A 16,103-nucleotide genomic window follows, 5' to 3' on the forward strand; every position below is an offset into this window, starting at 1 on the left:
GTCCTTGCTGCTCCATCACATTGTGAATGGAGGGGAAACAGCCCCCCTCTTGCTTGCGTTTGTCTCTCTTCCCGGGGCCCCATAGCAGAGTGGCATAGACCCACAGCTGCCACTGTGTTTGTACTTCTTTAAAAAAGAGCTTTATGGAGACATAATCCATATACCGTATGATTCATCCATTTAAAGCGTACCATTCTTTTTCTGGTATGTTACATTATTAATTTTTTAAATAGTAAAAATATATATAACAAAAACTTTTCACTTTAATTTTTTTTTCACGTATACTATTTTTGTATTTGTGGGGCTGGTCTGTCTGCTACTTTATATTCTGTTTTCCCTCGATACTGTTATTAATACTTTTTTATGTTGCCACATAGTCTTACTCATTTTTAAATAATGTAATAATCCATCATATTGGTAATAGTTAATATACTAAACCGTATTTCTAATATTTGGCTATGTAGGTGGATTCCCAGGCCTTGCTACTTAAACTACCCTGTGAAGAAAATTTTCAAGGGGCCTGCTAGAAATGTTCTTGCTCGAAACAGCGAATAAAAGTGGGGAAGAGAGGCAGGCACTCTGAGCCACTCCCGACACCCTGGCAGTGAAGAGGAAGAAAGGACAGTTGCTGGAAGTAGGTCCATTGCCAAAGAGTCTGGCTTCCAGGGTTCTTCCTGGTGGGGACTCTGAGCGGCTGTCACTTTTGAACTCAGATTGTCAGACTGATGGAAACTGTAATTAGCAGCACTTCTGGTAGTTTTTTTTTTTTTTTTAAGATTTATTTGTTCGTTTTAGAGAGAGAGAGAGAGAGCACAAGTGGTATGGGCACAGAGAGAGGGAGAGAGAATCTCAAGCAGGCTCCGTGCTGAGCACGGAGCCCAATACGGGGCTCGATCTCACGACCCTGCGATCATGACCTGAACCAAACCCAAGAGTCAGACGCCTCACCACCCTTAGCTCTGCAGGGACTTCTAAGCAGAGCATCAGAGGTTGTCTGCGTCCTGCCCATTTCCCTGCAGTCACTGCACTGGCTGTTGGCTTAGTAGAGTCCTGGCACCCCTCGTTCCTAAGCAGCAGGGTGTGTGATGAGGGCGACCCAGGCCCATGTCTTCTGTAAACATTCCTTGTCTTCGAGTTTGGTAGTTTCCTCTTTACTTGACAATCAGCGGTTAGTTCTCATCCACGTTAACTTGTCTGTAGGTGTTTGAAAGCGGTGACAGATACATACGTAAGCAACGTATAGAGCTAGTTTGGTGAATCTTCATCCTTGTTCTGTTTTCTGGACAACCACGCACGGATACGATGGAACATTCCTTATTCCTGTGGCCCAGACAGCTCTGTTGAGCCTGGTGTCAGAGCGCCCATCTGGAGCTCCCGTCTCCTTCATGGCAGATTTCCAGATCTCTCGGACAGCCCGAGGGGCACGCCTCTTGAGACCCACTCCCTGGATGTGCTTGTCACTGTTGCTGGTGTGTTCTCTGGCTGCTACCTCGTTGACGGAAGAACGGCCCTTCTTCTCGCTACGCTACTCTTCTTTGCAGGAGCCATTCTGCAGGGCCCTGGTTGGAAAACGCACTTCAACAATTTTTAAGCACGTGACTCAGTAGCACGGTTTCCCACAGGCTGCGGGCACCATGGTACATTCCCATCAGCGATGCATGAACGCCAGTGTTTTAACTTCCACACGGACAGTAAATCCCTGTCGCTCTCCCTGCAAGGCAGGCAAGCGCTGATACACCCTCCTTTAGGAGGCAGCTTCAAATGACAGTCTCTAGTCTGCCGGTGCGTGCTGGCCTCTCAGGTGGCTGCTCAGAGGAGCCCAGAGCCCCATTCTAATCCGGCTTCTGCGTAGCCCTCGAGTCCGGTCTGCTGGTCGTGCCCATTGATGCCTGACCCCCAGTCACCGATACTGTTTGAGTTCTAGTCCCGGACATGTCGTAAGCCTTAATGCAAACGAGTTGATAAACATAGACACTCGAAAAGGAGACCCATTGCTAGCTCTGCACACAAATCTCTACTTGGGTTCAGCTGGGAAAACCTTTTAAAAACATTTTCATGCAGATTGGCCCTACGGCTCTAACTGAGTAGGCGGAACAATTCAGCGAGAAACAATCATTCATTCAACTAGTTAGGTAGGAGACGGTCACTAGTAGTGTTAGTCGCAGCCCTCCAGGAAGTGGGCACTGAGAGGGGATGAAATGAGCAAGATTTATTAGGGATACAGCCGAGGGGAAGGTGGGAGGGGAGCCGGGGAGCTGTGAGCACATGAGGTGCAGGTCTCCCCGCAGGGAGGGAGGAGAAAGGAATTTGGGTAGACGTGTCCTAGCCCCTTGCGCAGCTGAAGGAAGTCTGGCAAAGCTGTTGGGAGTCCTTGGTCAAAGTCGGCCGTCAGAGGGCCCGGCGTCTCCCTGGAACAGTCCTGCCTCGGTGTCCCTGCTCGCTCCGTCTTGGCCGCGGGCAGCCCAGGGCAGGTGTGGCCGCAGCATGGCAGAGTGAAGGGCTGCAGAGCAGCAGCTGGGCTGTGCTCGGAGCCCTGAGAGGCACAGTTCAGTGAAAGGATCGAGCGGGTTTCCGTGTGCTCACATGTACAATGATTCCCTGGAGATTTGTGAGAAAGACACTCCACTGGGACCGTCTTTGGCCATTTCCTGTTAGAGGTCCTCCCTCCTGGACCTTCACGCTGGAGAACACGGACTTACCACAGCCGGCTTGGCAGCCGTCCATCTGCTAAGAGGCCTGGGGTCTGGGGGCAGCTGTGTGTGAACCTTCTCGATCAGGACCGGAAGTGGGAACTACACCAGCCTTCACAGAAGATCCCTCGCACCGTTTCTACTACCAAGTGCCTATTATGTTGAGAGTGCTGTGACAACTGTGAAATCACTCCATTCTGATCGTGTCATTTACCCAAAGGCTCAACGGCAGGGTCAGAACTGGAAAGCAGAGCTCCCGCCTCCCAATCCAGGGCGTCATTCAGTATCTCTGGATGATATTTCATTTCCTCCTTCCCTTCTCTTTATTTGGGGGTGGTTTGCTCCCCTGAAGACTTCACCCTGCCTTGCGACTTCACCCCGGGACGTATGGGTATCTAGGAAGAGTGCTCACCTGATGTGGTGGGAGGACTCTGTCTACACCACCTCACCTCATCTCGGTCCTTGTTTGCTCCTTGTTAGACTCCTCAGCCATTTCTCCTCGGCCCCTCCGTCCTTTCTCCATTCCAACCACGAACCTTGGCTGTATGGCTGCTGTTGCTCAGCGCTGTCCCCCCTCTTGCCCCAGAGCCCCGCGGGGCAGCTCAACCAGGAGCTGTGTCCATGTGGGTTTGGCCTGGGGCCTGCCCATCCTTGTGCTAAGGGACCCATCCAGGAAGGTTGAGGTCTGCAGCCTGGCCACGCATCGAGGAGAGAGAATCATGGATGTGCACAGAACGGGCTTTGGGGGTCACGGGTCCTCAGATGCCTTCCAACCCTCAGAAGCCATGTCCCTCCAGAACTCTATTCACAGCAGAAACATACACTTCCATGTGGCACTGAGCCAAGGGAAAACGCACTGTCTGCAGACAGGGTTGGACATAGCTTGATGAATTAGGGCCTAGCTCACGCTCGGCGGCGTACTTCACTGCTCCTGCCGTTGCTGGGTGTTAGCAGTCAGCGGGGGCGAGCGTTAAATAGTACCCGTTCTCCCGAAGGGAAACTTCGAGGTCCGTTGATTTACAAAAGGCTGATATTTTCCCGAGGGGATGAAGTGCTAGACTGTGAGCCCCCGGACCTGGGGAGACCGTGTTTACCCAGGACAAGCCTAGGGAGGTTCCCTTGCCACCGCCTTCCCTGTGTCCTCCCAGGGACAAGTCTGTGCTCTCTTTGGTGGGAATGGAGGAGATAGGGGCATGGCTTTTCTGCAGAAAACTTTTTATGTAGAAGACAAGGGGGCATCCAGCTCTCTTTCAACCTTACCCTTGTTAAAATAAAAAAATCGGGTCACTGAGATTTTTTTGGTCAAGCAAGGTAAGGCTTAAGACTGGAAAGCGTATATGGCAGTGGCAGGACTGGACGTGTGCAGAGCTGAACACAAGTGAAAAGGCCTTTTGGCGCTCAGTCCTTCACGTCATCGCAAAACCATCTTGAGTGGTTGGCAGGACGAACACTGTTATCCCCATTTGATAAGAAAAGCATCCTTCTTTCAGCAAGCAAGTTTTGGGTACTTACTAAGGTTTTCTTACTATTTACTGAGTGCTCGTTATACGCCAGGCACGGGCTACCTGCTGTCCAATCTACCTGCCGTCCAAAGCCCCCCTGTGACACAGCCACTATCACTAACCCTCTCTGGCAGATGCAGAAATGGAAGCCCAGAGAGGCGATGTGACTCACCCAGGACACTAGCGAACGGCAGAGCTAAGGTCTGAGTTGTGCCGTCCGCCTCCAGAACCCAGGCCCTGGGCTGTTCAGCTGCACAGATGACCAGTCTGTTCACTACGTGAGCAAACCATCACTCGGTCACAGCAGAGAAAGGCCATGAGGGACAAGTACCATGGCCCATGAGAACATAAAATAGGGCTCCCACACCAAGTTGGGAAGGCTTCCCCAAGCATGTAACACTTAAATGCAGGCCCGAAGGAGGAGTAAGGGCAAGGTGGGGGTGGAATGAGGGTGGGAGAGAGGCCAGACAAAGAGAACCTACAGGCGAAGTCCCAGGGGAGGCCAGGACCTGCTTCTGACGACCAGGCAGAGCCTGTTTTCTTTGCGGAGTAGGGAGAGTGGGGCAGCGGAGAGAGGTGGGGTGGAAGGGATCGGCAGAGGCAGGACTTTGTAGTCCACAGTGAGGACTGGACTTGGTCTAAGAGCACTGGGAACCAGTGGAAGTGGGGAGATGGGCTTATCAGAGCACATCTCTGAGGGCTGGGAGTGGAGAGGATGGAGGGAGAGCGCAGGGTGGGGACCATGGTTAGGAGACTAGTACAGTCCTGCGGGGGGAAAGAGTGGAGATGGGGAGAAATGGATGGCCAGCGTGACCTCTAGGAGGCGGCCTTTGTGCTGACGTACACTCAAGGACTCTCCGGGAATGCCAACAAGAAGGACGGATTGTACTGGAACGTTTATAGGAAGCACTCTTTCAACGATGAATCCAGTCCTCAAGTCATTCATTTTTTATTTGAGAACAATATTAAATTATGACGGGCATGAAAGTGGAATGGGGTGGGCTATGGCCCATGGGATGCTCCCTTCTGCTTGCTGTCATTTCTTCCAAAAGAAGGAGACAAATTCTTCCGCGCTTGTAGAGGCCTTACAAACGTTCCTCCCGAGGGGCCAGGGGATCCTGGAGGTGTCTGCAGGACGCAGCCGAAAGGGAAGATGTCGAACTGTGTGCTGGTGTGTGTTTGAAGCCACTTTACAAAATCAGACCACAAAACTTGTGTGAGAAGTCCCAGGCCGTGTTTCTAGGATGAACAGTCCGTATGAAAGGGGAAAAAAAAAATGCTTCATTGAACTCAAAGAATGAGCTTTAAGAAATTTACCTGACTTTACGAGATGTCTTGCCGTTGGATGCTAGAACCTGGTCTAAATTTTGTCCCAACGTGGCACCCACGCATTGCTCTGCCCTCCAGCTGTTATTACAGCCTGGCTAATGATAAAGGGGGTCACTATGTCAAATTTTCTCATAGCTTCGCGGTTGAGGTGGTTTTGAGCACTTCCGTCCGAGTGGTACAAGACGATTGACCGCAGGTCCTCCTCTCCATGCGGCAGCAATAGCAGCCGCAGAAAAAGCCTGAAATAGCACATCCAGCTAGGAGATGCCGCCATGTTCAAACAAACCCGCCCGAGTTTGAGGCATTTGATTCTGGAAAGTCACTGCCTATTTGACAAACCAGAAAGGGAGGTAAGCCATTTGACTTAAAAGAAAGTAACGATGGGTATCACGGTCTTTGTCACCAAGCTCTTGCCTCTTGAATCGTATTGTTTCCACTCCTGAGACCAACTAACCCATGAGACAACTGAAGGTTGCCTTGACCCTCACTGCATTATACCATCAGATAGAACCCAGTGAGGCCCAAAGATGAGCAAATACAGCACAAAGGCTGTAGGGCCCACCGGATACCCCCAAGACGCTTTTTTTTTTTAAGGTGGGGAGGGGCAGAGGGAGAGGGAGTGAGAGAATCTCAAGCAGATTCCCTGCCCAGTGCGGAGACTGACACGAGGCACGATCTCAGGACCCTGAGATCATGACCTGAGCAGAAACCAAGAGTCAGACACTTAGCTGACTGAGCCACCCAGGTGTTCCCTGAAAACACTTTTTTGAAAGAATCCTGAGTTGTGAAGCTTCTCCAAGAAATTGCGTCTGCTCCATTTCTTAATAAATCACCCTGTACTTTCTCAGTGGGCAGTGTGGACCATATTTACTTGATTTGAATAAATGACTAGCAACATTCACAAGGAAGCTTCTCTTCAAAGTGCATCAGTTGATTAATGACTTGGGCAAGAATCACTTCACGGCTCTTTGCTGCATTATTAGTCATTTTGTAATAATGGCTTTTTGTCACTTTAAAATGCAATTTTCTTTATAAGTCAGTTATGGTCACGTGTGTTTGGAAAGGTTAGCTGGTGAGTATGTGACTCACCATTTGGTGACTTCGGCTTTGCAGGAAAAATTTAGAGACCTTTACGACGGCGTGCCCTTGAAGAGCAGAGCCCAGGGATACGCAGAACTATGGAGTTGGGGGAGACCTTAGATCTTTTCCTGCCCAAGCCCCTGATGTTGTAGAGGCGGACCTGGAGGTATGGAGGTGACAGTAGGGCTGCCCTCTCCAAATCAGCCTGAGCTCCTCAGACGCCTCTGGTGTGCCTTATACGGAAACACGTGGCTTCGGTTTCAGGCTTACCCTCTAGTTGGGGAGTTAAAGCTGGCAGGTGTAAACATTTAAAGATAGCACACGGTCATATATCACATGTGAGCAAGTGTCGCCCAGACTAATGGAACAGTCTGTGCTTTACAGCCAAGCTGCACATCACGGTCAGTCTGTAGGTCGGGTTGGAAACAGAACGAGATGGGGCGCCTGGGTGGTGCAGTCGTTAAGTGTCTGCCTTCGGCTCAGGGCGTGATCCTGGCGTTCTGGGATCGAGCCCCACATCAGGCTCCTCTGCTGGGAGCCTGCTTCTTCCTCTCCCACTTCCCCTGCTTCTGTTCCCTCTCTCGCTGGCTGTCTCTATCTCTTCAAATAAAAAAAAAAATAAAATCTTAAAAAGAGCGAGGGTAGAGGCAGAGCAGAATGGTGATGGCATCAGCCTGGGGTACAGCGTCAAGCTGGCCACACACAGCTTCAGTCTAGGTCATGTATGGCAGAACTGACGCGGGATCAGAGGACAGATCATCCAGCTTAGAACCACCGTGACAGTAAGGTCAGGAAAGCCTGAGGCTCCTTCGGCCCAGGGCTTCCTTCCTCCTCACTCAGGCTGTGTCTTTCTTGGCGGGGGGCGAGGGGGGGGAGTCGGGGGGGGGGCAGTACAGCAGGGGAGTTAAGAACACAGTCTCCAGACCCAGATGGACTCAGACAGGAGCCCCAGCCCGGCCACCTTGTCGTGGTATGACTCTGAGCAAATTATCTCACTTATAAGTTTCATTTCTTTATCTGTAAAATGAAAATAATAATTAGTAACTGCCTCATATAATTTTGTGAAGATCAATTGAGATAATAAATGAAAGTAAAGCACACAGCACAGTGTCTGACATAGAGCTACGCTTATTATAAGGATTTGTTATGAATATACCCAAATCAACTGTTAGCACAGTTGCCGATAGCAACAGGCTGGGGGGGGGGTGGGAGGGATGAGTGCGTATATGTTTCCATATACTGTACTCTGCTATTTTAGCCATCAAGGAGAGAGCTGGATTACGGAATCCAATTGGTTGTACAATGAATAGTTCTTTAAATGGCCAAACAACAAACGGTGTTAAGGCGAAGGAACAGCTCATTTGTAAGTGGTCCTATAAATCCTTAGGGGTTTACCAGGGTGTGTTTTTGTTTTTGTTTTCCAGGCACAAAGGAAGACTACATTTCCCAGACTCCCTCACAGGTAGGTCCAGGTCATGTGACAGGTTTCTGGCCAGTAAGATGCGGGAGGGAGGATGTACTCCACTTCCAGGTTGAACAAAAAGCTGCCTGTATGATTCCCTTCTCTCTCCACTTTCTTTTTCCATGGTCACATGTTCCAAATGGTAAAACTATTAAATGGAAAGAACACGTATCCCTGAGTCACTGCTTGTAATAGAGCCAAAGAAGGGAGTTGCCTAACTTTATTGAACGTTGCATGAGCAAGAGTAAGTTTTCATTACGTTAAGTTTCCAAGATTTGGGGGATATTGTAAAAATTAGCTTTAATTATGTTTACTTACCACCTGACCAACTGGAGCTATTTGCAAAAAAATGTAAAGATAACAAATATGTTCACACCCAAATCATTCAAAAGCCATGTTTAATAATTTTATTAACAAAATGTACAAGCCATATTTAACTTAATAAAAAATATTATATTGCTGGGTTCTTTCTTTCTTTCTTTCTTTCCTTCTTTTTTAAAGATTTTATTCATTTATTTGAGAGAGAGAGAGCACGCAGAGGGAGAGTGAGAGGGAGAAGCAGACTCCCTGCTGAGCGGAGAGCCCGACGTGGGCCTCGATCCCAGGACCCTGAAACCAGGACCCTGAGACCATGACCTGAGCAGAAGACAGACACTTAACTGACTGAGCCACTGAGTTCTTTTTGAATTGTCTGCTATGCAAAAAGAATTTAAAAAAAAAGATAGTGCCCCAAAAGGTGGCATTGTGACTCAGGTCTGAGAGCAGGATACACGTTTAGTTTTGCCAGAGAATGTGCTTCATCACATGCAGCTGAGTGGGGAAAAAAAACCATGTTTCCAAAGAGTACAGATTGATCCCACAGAAAAAAATTACAATGTCAATAATGATGTCTCTCATGGTGGTGGGGTTGATGGCCAAGTAATTCTTCTCCATATGCTTTATTATATTTTCTAAATCTTCTACAATAAGCATGTAAAACTTATAAACAAAAAGATAAAAAACCATTTGAAAAGTATTCTTTAAAATTTATTTTATTCTTTTAAGCCCTTCATCCTTTTACGCATCAATAACCCCCGAAATTACTAGAAAAGCAAAACCAAAACAGGAACAAAACAGATTATTCACATAATAGATTTTGGCAGCCAAACACTTGAAACACAGAGATTTGAAGGATTAGGCTCTAGCTAACCACGTCACTACTGCAAGTTTTGGGGAGGAAGCACACACACGAGCTAGTGGTGCTGGGGGACGTTCAAAAGGATCTTGAGCTGAAACAAAAGAAAAACCAGAAACTTGGCTGGAAATTACTTATGTATGCTTTGGAGAAGAGACAATGAGAAAAGGTTCACGATAAGAAAGACACTTCTGGGACACCTGGGTGGCTCAGTCGGTTAAGCGGCTGCCTTTGGCTCAGGCCATGATCCCAGGGTCCTGGGATTGAGGCCAGCATCAGGCTCCTTGCTTGACGGGGAGTCTGCTTCTCCCTCTGCCTGTTGCTCCCCCTGCTTGTGTGCTCTCTCTCTCTCTGACAAATAAATAAATAAAATCTCTAAAAAAAAAAAAAAAAAAAAAAAAAGGAAAGAAAGAAAGACACTTCCGGGGTCATTTCTCTAAAAGCCCTGTAGTGGGTGTCTTTGAAGGGTCAGCCCACTCTTCCTGTCCACCAACCCATCTCTTCACCTGGTCCGCCCGCAAGTCTGTGTCATGGAGGGTAGTCAGTGAGGTGGGGGCTCCTCCATCTTCCTTAGGTTCTGGTAAAATTAAGATGGGAGATCAGAAGACATCAGACACTTTATTCAGCATTCCTCCATACTTTACCTTTCCATACTTAGCTTCATGAGTCCTTGCAATATTGCCCCCTTTGATTATAGAAATCCTAGAAACAGGATTAGAAAGAACATGTGTAGTCAGAAGACCTGGGTTCTCTCGCCTGCTTTTGGTGTGACTTTAGTCAAGGTTTTTAATCTTTCATTCAAAAAGATGACAAGAACAAATTTGTCAACCAGGCATTTGTCCACAAGAATGAAGACACGGGCATGTCTTTTATTTCAAATGGAGAAGCGTGATTGACATTCACTCGGCCTTTAGGCCAAACTAAAACGGAAAAGTTCGGAAACCTGGAGTCTACTTAATTTTCGAAGAAGATGAATACAGCTGAAGGGTCCCTGGAGATCATGAAGTCCAACACCCTCCTCCTCTTTCACCTCCAGCTGCACTGTTAGAGGCGAGGGAAATGAGGCCCAGAGAGGTAACGGGAATGTGCTCGTTGGCTTTACAGCTGGGTGATGTCAGAGCCGGGCTCTGTGTCCTCTCTGTGGTGTCTCGTCCCCTCTGTGTGACTAAGTCCTTGTGGGGGAACGGAAGCTTCTCCTGCAGTGCTGCCTGGTCTCAGAGCCCAGGAAGGTCCATCGCTGCCCCGTGGGGCCCCAGGGAGCTTGTAGTAGGAGCCGACGGCTGGGAGGTGGGCAGTCAGAGCAACCGGAAGAGACGGGCATTTCTCCGGTGGACCTGGCTCTGGGCAGTGACACTAGTTCTTTTTTCTTAACAGCTTGACTCTCTAGGCTCAGCTTAGCTTTGGCTTTCTCCCACCCCATTTTCATGTAACTGAAATTGGGTCACACAGAGCCACCTGTGGAAGCGTGGAACTTCAGGACATGGTTCCAAAACCATCACTGACCATTTGCTTATGTGCCAGGCACTGGCTTAGGCCTGACGACCCACCTGTGCTTTCTCATGTGATCTTTAAAAACTTCTGCGTGTCATTCACATTCGAGAAAACTCCAGCAATCAAACTCCGGGCAATAGGTTGGAGATCTGGGCTGTCTTCTCCCACTGACACGATTTCAATGATCAGGTAATAGAAGAGGTGGTGGTGGTGGGGTTCCTGACAGGCAAACCTCCAGCTACCCCACCCATCCCAGTTCCTTCTGTTGTTTGCTGCTCAAAGCCAACACAGACAGAGCAAAAGAAGTAGGTCTCCATATACCATTCAAAAACACAAACTTTAGCTTCTTTGACTTCGGGTTGGAAGGGGAAGAGTAGAATATTTCTGGGGAGTTTCTTTCTCTGTTGATATCTGTATTTAATGTGGCTTTTCTCAAGGTACATGGTGGCAGGTGCAATGCGTGGTATCGTTTGTGGGAGTTTATACTCCCACAGGCCAGAATATGTCTCTTGCTAGCCCTGACACTGAACCCCAAATCCTCATCTAGCTTCTTCCTTTGCCTTAGATATTGAAAAAAATGCTGTTAGAATGAGTCTCATCTCCAAAACCACTTTTTTTTTTTTTTTTTAGATTTTATGTATTTGAGAGAGACAGAGAAAGAGTGTGAGAGAGAGCATGAGTGGGGGAGGGGGCAAAGGGAGAGGGAGAAGCAGACTCCCTGCTGAGCAGGAAGTCTGATGTGGGGGTTCCATCCAGGTCCTAGGGTCAGGACCCGAGCCAAAGGCAGATGCTTAACCGACTGAGCCACCCAGGCGCCCCCCTCCAAAACCAGCTTAACACTCAGCGAACTATTGCAATACTGAAGGAACTCAATATGTCTCCTAGACTATTTATTTGCAATGAACCGTGGATGATCAAGCCACCCATTCTGCACATTTTTGCTAACTTTCTACTTATTTGTGCCTACCAACGAACATTCAAACTTCTCTCTTTTGTAGTGACCCAGAATCCAAGATAGAGGCTGAGTGAATGTTTTTAGTGGGATTCAACAGTGATCTTTTGTGGCTGTCCATTTAATCCTTAACTCAGACTGGATTTAGGAACATTAGAATTGATGCTGAAAATGGTTTCATCTTTTCTCCCCCACCCACCTCCCAGTATTGTGTGAATGAGAAAACAGCCATAGCTGTGGGTTGCTTAGGGTAACCCAGCTCATGGGCGGGGGCGCTGGGTCACGACTCTTCAGTCCAGTGCTCTCTCTGCTCCAGAGTGCTGCCTGCGGGTATCTCATGGTGCACCTTCCACTTCGCTTTCTGGGGGAAACCAACCTCCCTAAAAGAAGTCCAACTAGCTAGGATGGCCATGCCATGAGAAGCTCAACCTTGTCATCTGGAGAGGCCACATGGAGGATAATTCAAGTCCCTGGCTGACAGTCCCAGCTGAGTCCCAGCGGCCCGCTGAAACCAACTTGCCAACTATGTGAAGAAGCCATCTTGGAAGGGCACACTCCAACTCCCGTCACGCTACCCCAGTTGGCTCCCCACGGACTGGAGGCCAGTGATGCCTGTGCAACCTGCTCAAATTGCAGAATCTTGAGCAAAGAGATGGTAGTGCTGTCTTAGGCCATGACATTCTGAGGTGGCTTGTTATGTGGGGTTAGGTAACCAAAATAGTAGGGCAAAGGCAAAGGGCTGGCCTGTGGCTTGAAGATGTGGGGCAAGGGGGTCTAAAAGCAAGTTCCAGGGCAAAGGCTTACGAATTCAGGGATAGACTTCAAAAGGGGTGGCCAGGAGACACAAAAGAGATCCTCAATGGACAGTGCCTCAGAAATTATAGCAAGTGGGGGGCACCTGGGTGGCTCCGTCGGCTAAGCAGCTGATTCTCAGTTTCAGCTCGGGTCATGATCTCAGGGTCCTGGGATCAAGCCCCACATGGGGCTCTGCTCAGTGTGGAGTCTGCTTCAGGATTCCCTTTCTCCATCTGCCCCTCCCCCTGCTTGTGTGCTCTTGTGCTCTCTCTCTCTCTAAATAAATAAATCTTAAATAAAGAAAAAAAAAGAAATTAGACAAAGTGGAAGAACAGGGGGCAGGCCTAGGAAAGGATGCCCAAGAATGATAAATGAAGCTAGTCTGGTCTTTTTTTTTTAAGGGTCAGACCAAGAATTTTTTTTTTTTAAAGATTTTATTTATTTAACAGAAAGAGACAGCCAGCGAGAGAGGGAACACAAGCAGGGGGAGTGGGAGAGGAAGAAGCAGACTCCCAACATAGCAGGGAGCCCAATGCGGGGCTTGATCCCAGGACCCTGGGATCACGCCCTGAGCCGAAGGCAGACACTTAACAACTGCGCCACCCAGGCGCCCCAGACCAAGAATTTTTAAGAGCTTTTTTTTTTTTTTTTTTACCCTCTCATAGAAATGTTCAAAGAATACAACTAAAGCGAGTACAAGAGCAAACATTTCTGAAATACCTGTGATTCTACTAGCGCCTTGAAGCAAGCGTACCTCTCCAGCCTCAGTGGTGGGGGCGAGAGCCGTCCGAGGTACAACAAAGAAAGGTCAACGGCTGTGCTTCCTCGCCCACGCTGGGCAGGGTTTCCACGGAGTGTTCATGAAAGAGGCAGAACGGGTGATCAGGGTACACCGTAGTGAGCTGTTTATACCATAAATTAACAGTCGCCGCATTTCTCGCAAGGGCCCACATATTCTCACCCCATCTTTGTGTTCTCATCATAAAGATCGGAGTTAAAGCACCCCTCGAGGTACTTCACATAAGTAGATACTCGGGAGGCACCTTGCTCAGGTGGTTTCTAATACTCAAAATTTGTAGAAAGCCAGGTAAGCGTTTCCAGAAGTTTATCTTCATTGTGTCTCTTGCCAGCTGTGTTATGTGGTACATCAGCATAGCTAATACTTAAAGAAGTTAGATTTATCATTCCACCCATCTCTTGCTGCAACCACAGTTACCCACGTTTAACTATCACCTGTTGGCATTGCTGTGTTCCTTGGGGGGGGGCACATTTCTAGTGTCTCAGCAAGGGCGATGCTGAGGAGGTCTGCCTCATTCCTTTTTTTTTTTTTTTTAAAGATTTTATTTATTTGATAGAGATAGAGACAGCCAGCGAGAGAGGGAACACAAGCAGGGGGAGTGGGAGAGGAAGAAGCAGGCTCATAGCGGAGGAGCCTGATGTGGGACTCGATCCCATAACGCCGGGATCACACCCTGAGCCGAAGGCAGACGCACAACCGCTGTGCCACCCAGGTGCCCCATGCCTCCTTCCTTACTTCAGCCAAACCTAAGCTAAAACGTGGAATGTTCCCAGGACGTTTCCTGTATCTGCACCCCTCTTGATAATGTGTTGCTCCTTTCCCCAAGGGAGACAGGAACCTCACATCCCCCGAGAACTAGCGCCAGCCCTCCTGGGCCCACTGAGGCACGCTCCCTCTCAGATCCTTCACGCCCCTGACGCAACCCCTTCCTCACAAACACTGACTCATCCTGATGGTGACATGGGATGCGATATATACATTTTGGAGTGATTTTTATTGACATGGTGAAATGCTCACAATATCATTTGATTTTTAAAAGGCTACAGAATCATACACTATCCACAGTATTGAAAAAGTGTAATGGGGTGGACATTTCATTATTTTAACGATTGGCAGTAATGTTTCTGTTCGGGGGCGAACTATTCTTGCTTTAGAAAATAACTTGATGTGAGCCCTTGAGTTAGAAAGGAAAGCCCGAGGGTAGGAGAGCAGGCGGAAGCCTGAACAAGAGTGGGAAGTGGCTTTGGGGCGCTGCATGAGGCCAGGCAGGATCAGGGAAGGAGTATACCAGACCAAAGATGGCAGAGCAAATAGTGGCTGGTGGAAATTCTCTGGCAGAGGGAATGGCCAAAGGGCATTGTGAGAAAGGCCTGGAAAATGTCTTATTTGAAGGTGCTTACTACAATGCATACCTCTCATTCCCTGTCTTTAGCTTACCATAGGCATGAATGTTTTATGGGGGGGGAGGGTTGTATGTGTGCACGTGTGTGTTGGGGGTGGGGTAGATCCAGTAAAGAGTGGACATAGGCTTTGTGGAAGTACACTCTGGAACGAAGGACTGACTATGAACAAGTAGACTCCTCATCTGTCTGCAGAATTTTGGGGGCACTTCTTCAAGTCGTTGAATGGGGCTTGCATCCTTTTATCTGTAATGATTTACCTGGAAAGGAGAATCTCATGCTGGGGGTAATTTTCCTCTCTAGAGTTTTCTACAATGAGCATTTATGATTTTTAAAATCAGAAAATACTATTTTGAAAAGTGTACTTATTCTGAGCCTCCCTGGTTTTAGCCATCAAGTTGGGAAGCATTCAACAAATCAATCTCATAGTGACTGTTAATGACCAGTATGAATGAGGTGACGTGTGCAGGGACATGCATATTTTAGCAGAGGGCTCCTGGAGACTCTAAGTCTATAAGACAGAGGACTATAATTTCAACCAGAGTGAGAAAAACACCGTTCAAACCAAGCAGCTCCATATTCTACAGACCTGAAGATCATTTCCCCCTTTAGCTAAAAATATGGAGAAGCATTGGAATCGGAAGGAGGGGAGCTATATTTCATGGAGATGTTTGAGAAAAGAAAAAGAGCCCCCCAAGGCATCCAGACACTTACCTGTGAAAGTCCGGGCTCTGTCTGAGAGAAATGGCGCTAACATTTCCTAGTGGGTCTTCAGCCATCACAAATAGTTTTGTTTTGGATTTTTTTATTACACATTGGCAACATTCTTCTTTTTTTGCTCTCCGGTGTGGCTAAAACCCCAAATAGCTTGAAGCCCAGAATTTGTGGGTGTATGCTTCATGGGGGGAGGCCATTTTTATGTTCCCCAGCAGCATTCCTAGGACTCAGGGCAAAGCCTGAAATTTAGAAAAAGGTAATAGTGACTAAGCATAGCTACTGTTATTAAGTGTTTACAATGTCACAACCCTTGTTCTAAATACTTTGTTTTTGGGGGCACCTGGGTGGCTGAGTCAGTTGAGCATGTGACTCTTGATCTCAGCTCAGGTCTTGATCTCAGGGTCGTGAGTTCAAGCCCCTGGCTTGAGTGGGTTTGCCCGGCGTGAAGCCTACTGAAAAAAAACGACATTATTTTCTGACCCTTTTTCTTTTGGGTGAGAACATTAAGGCTCTACTTAGAAGCCACTTAGTAAGTGGAAGGGAGGAATGAAGCAAAAGGAGGAGAGAGGCAGAGAGGGATGGAAACAGAGAGTTCCTTGTGTGGAATTTGGTCTGGTCTATAAGCATTTTTTCCCCTCCCTTGTGAGGATATAGTAGAGGTTTATAATTCCTTCAGAATTCGTTTGGGGACCCCCTTGAAAATGCACGACAG

The sequence above is a fragment of the Ursus maritimus genome, unplaced genomic scaffold (genome assembly GCF_017311325.1).
Source record: "Ursus maritimus isolate PB19 unplaced genomic scaffold, ASM1731132v1 scaffold_36, whole genome shotgun sequence".
In the NCBI taxonomy this organism is placed as follows: domain Eukaryota; kingdom Metazoa; phylum Chordata; class Mammalia; order Carnivora; family Ursidae; genus Ursus; species Ursus maritimus.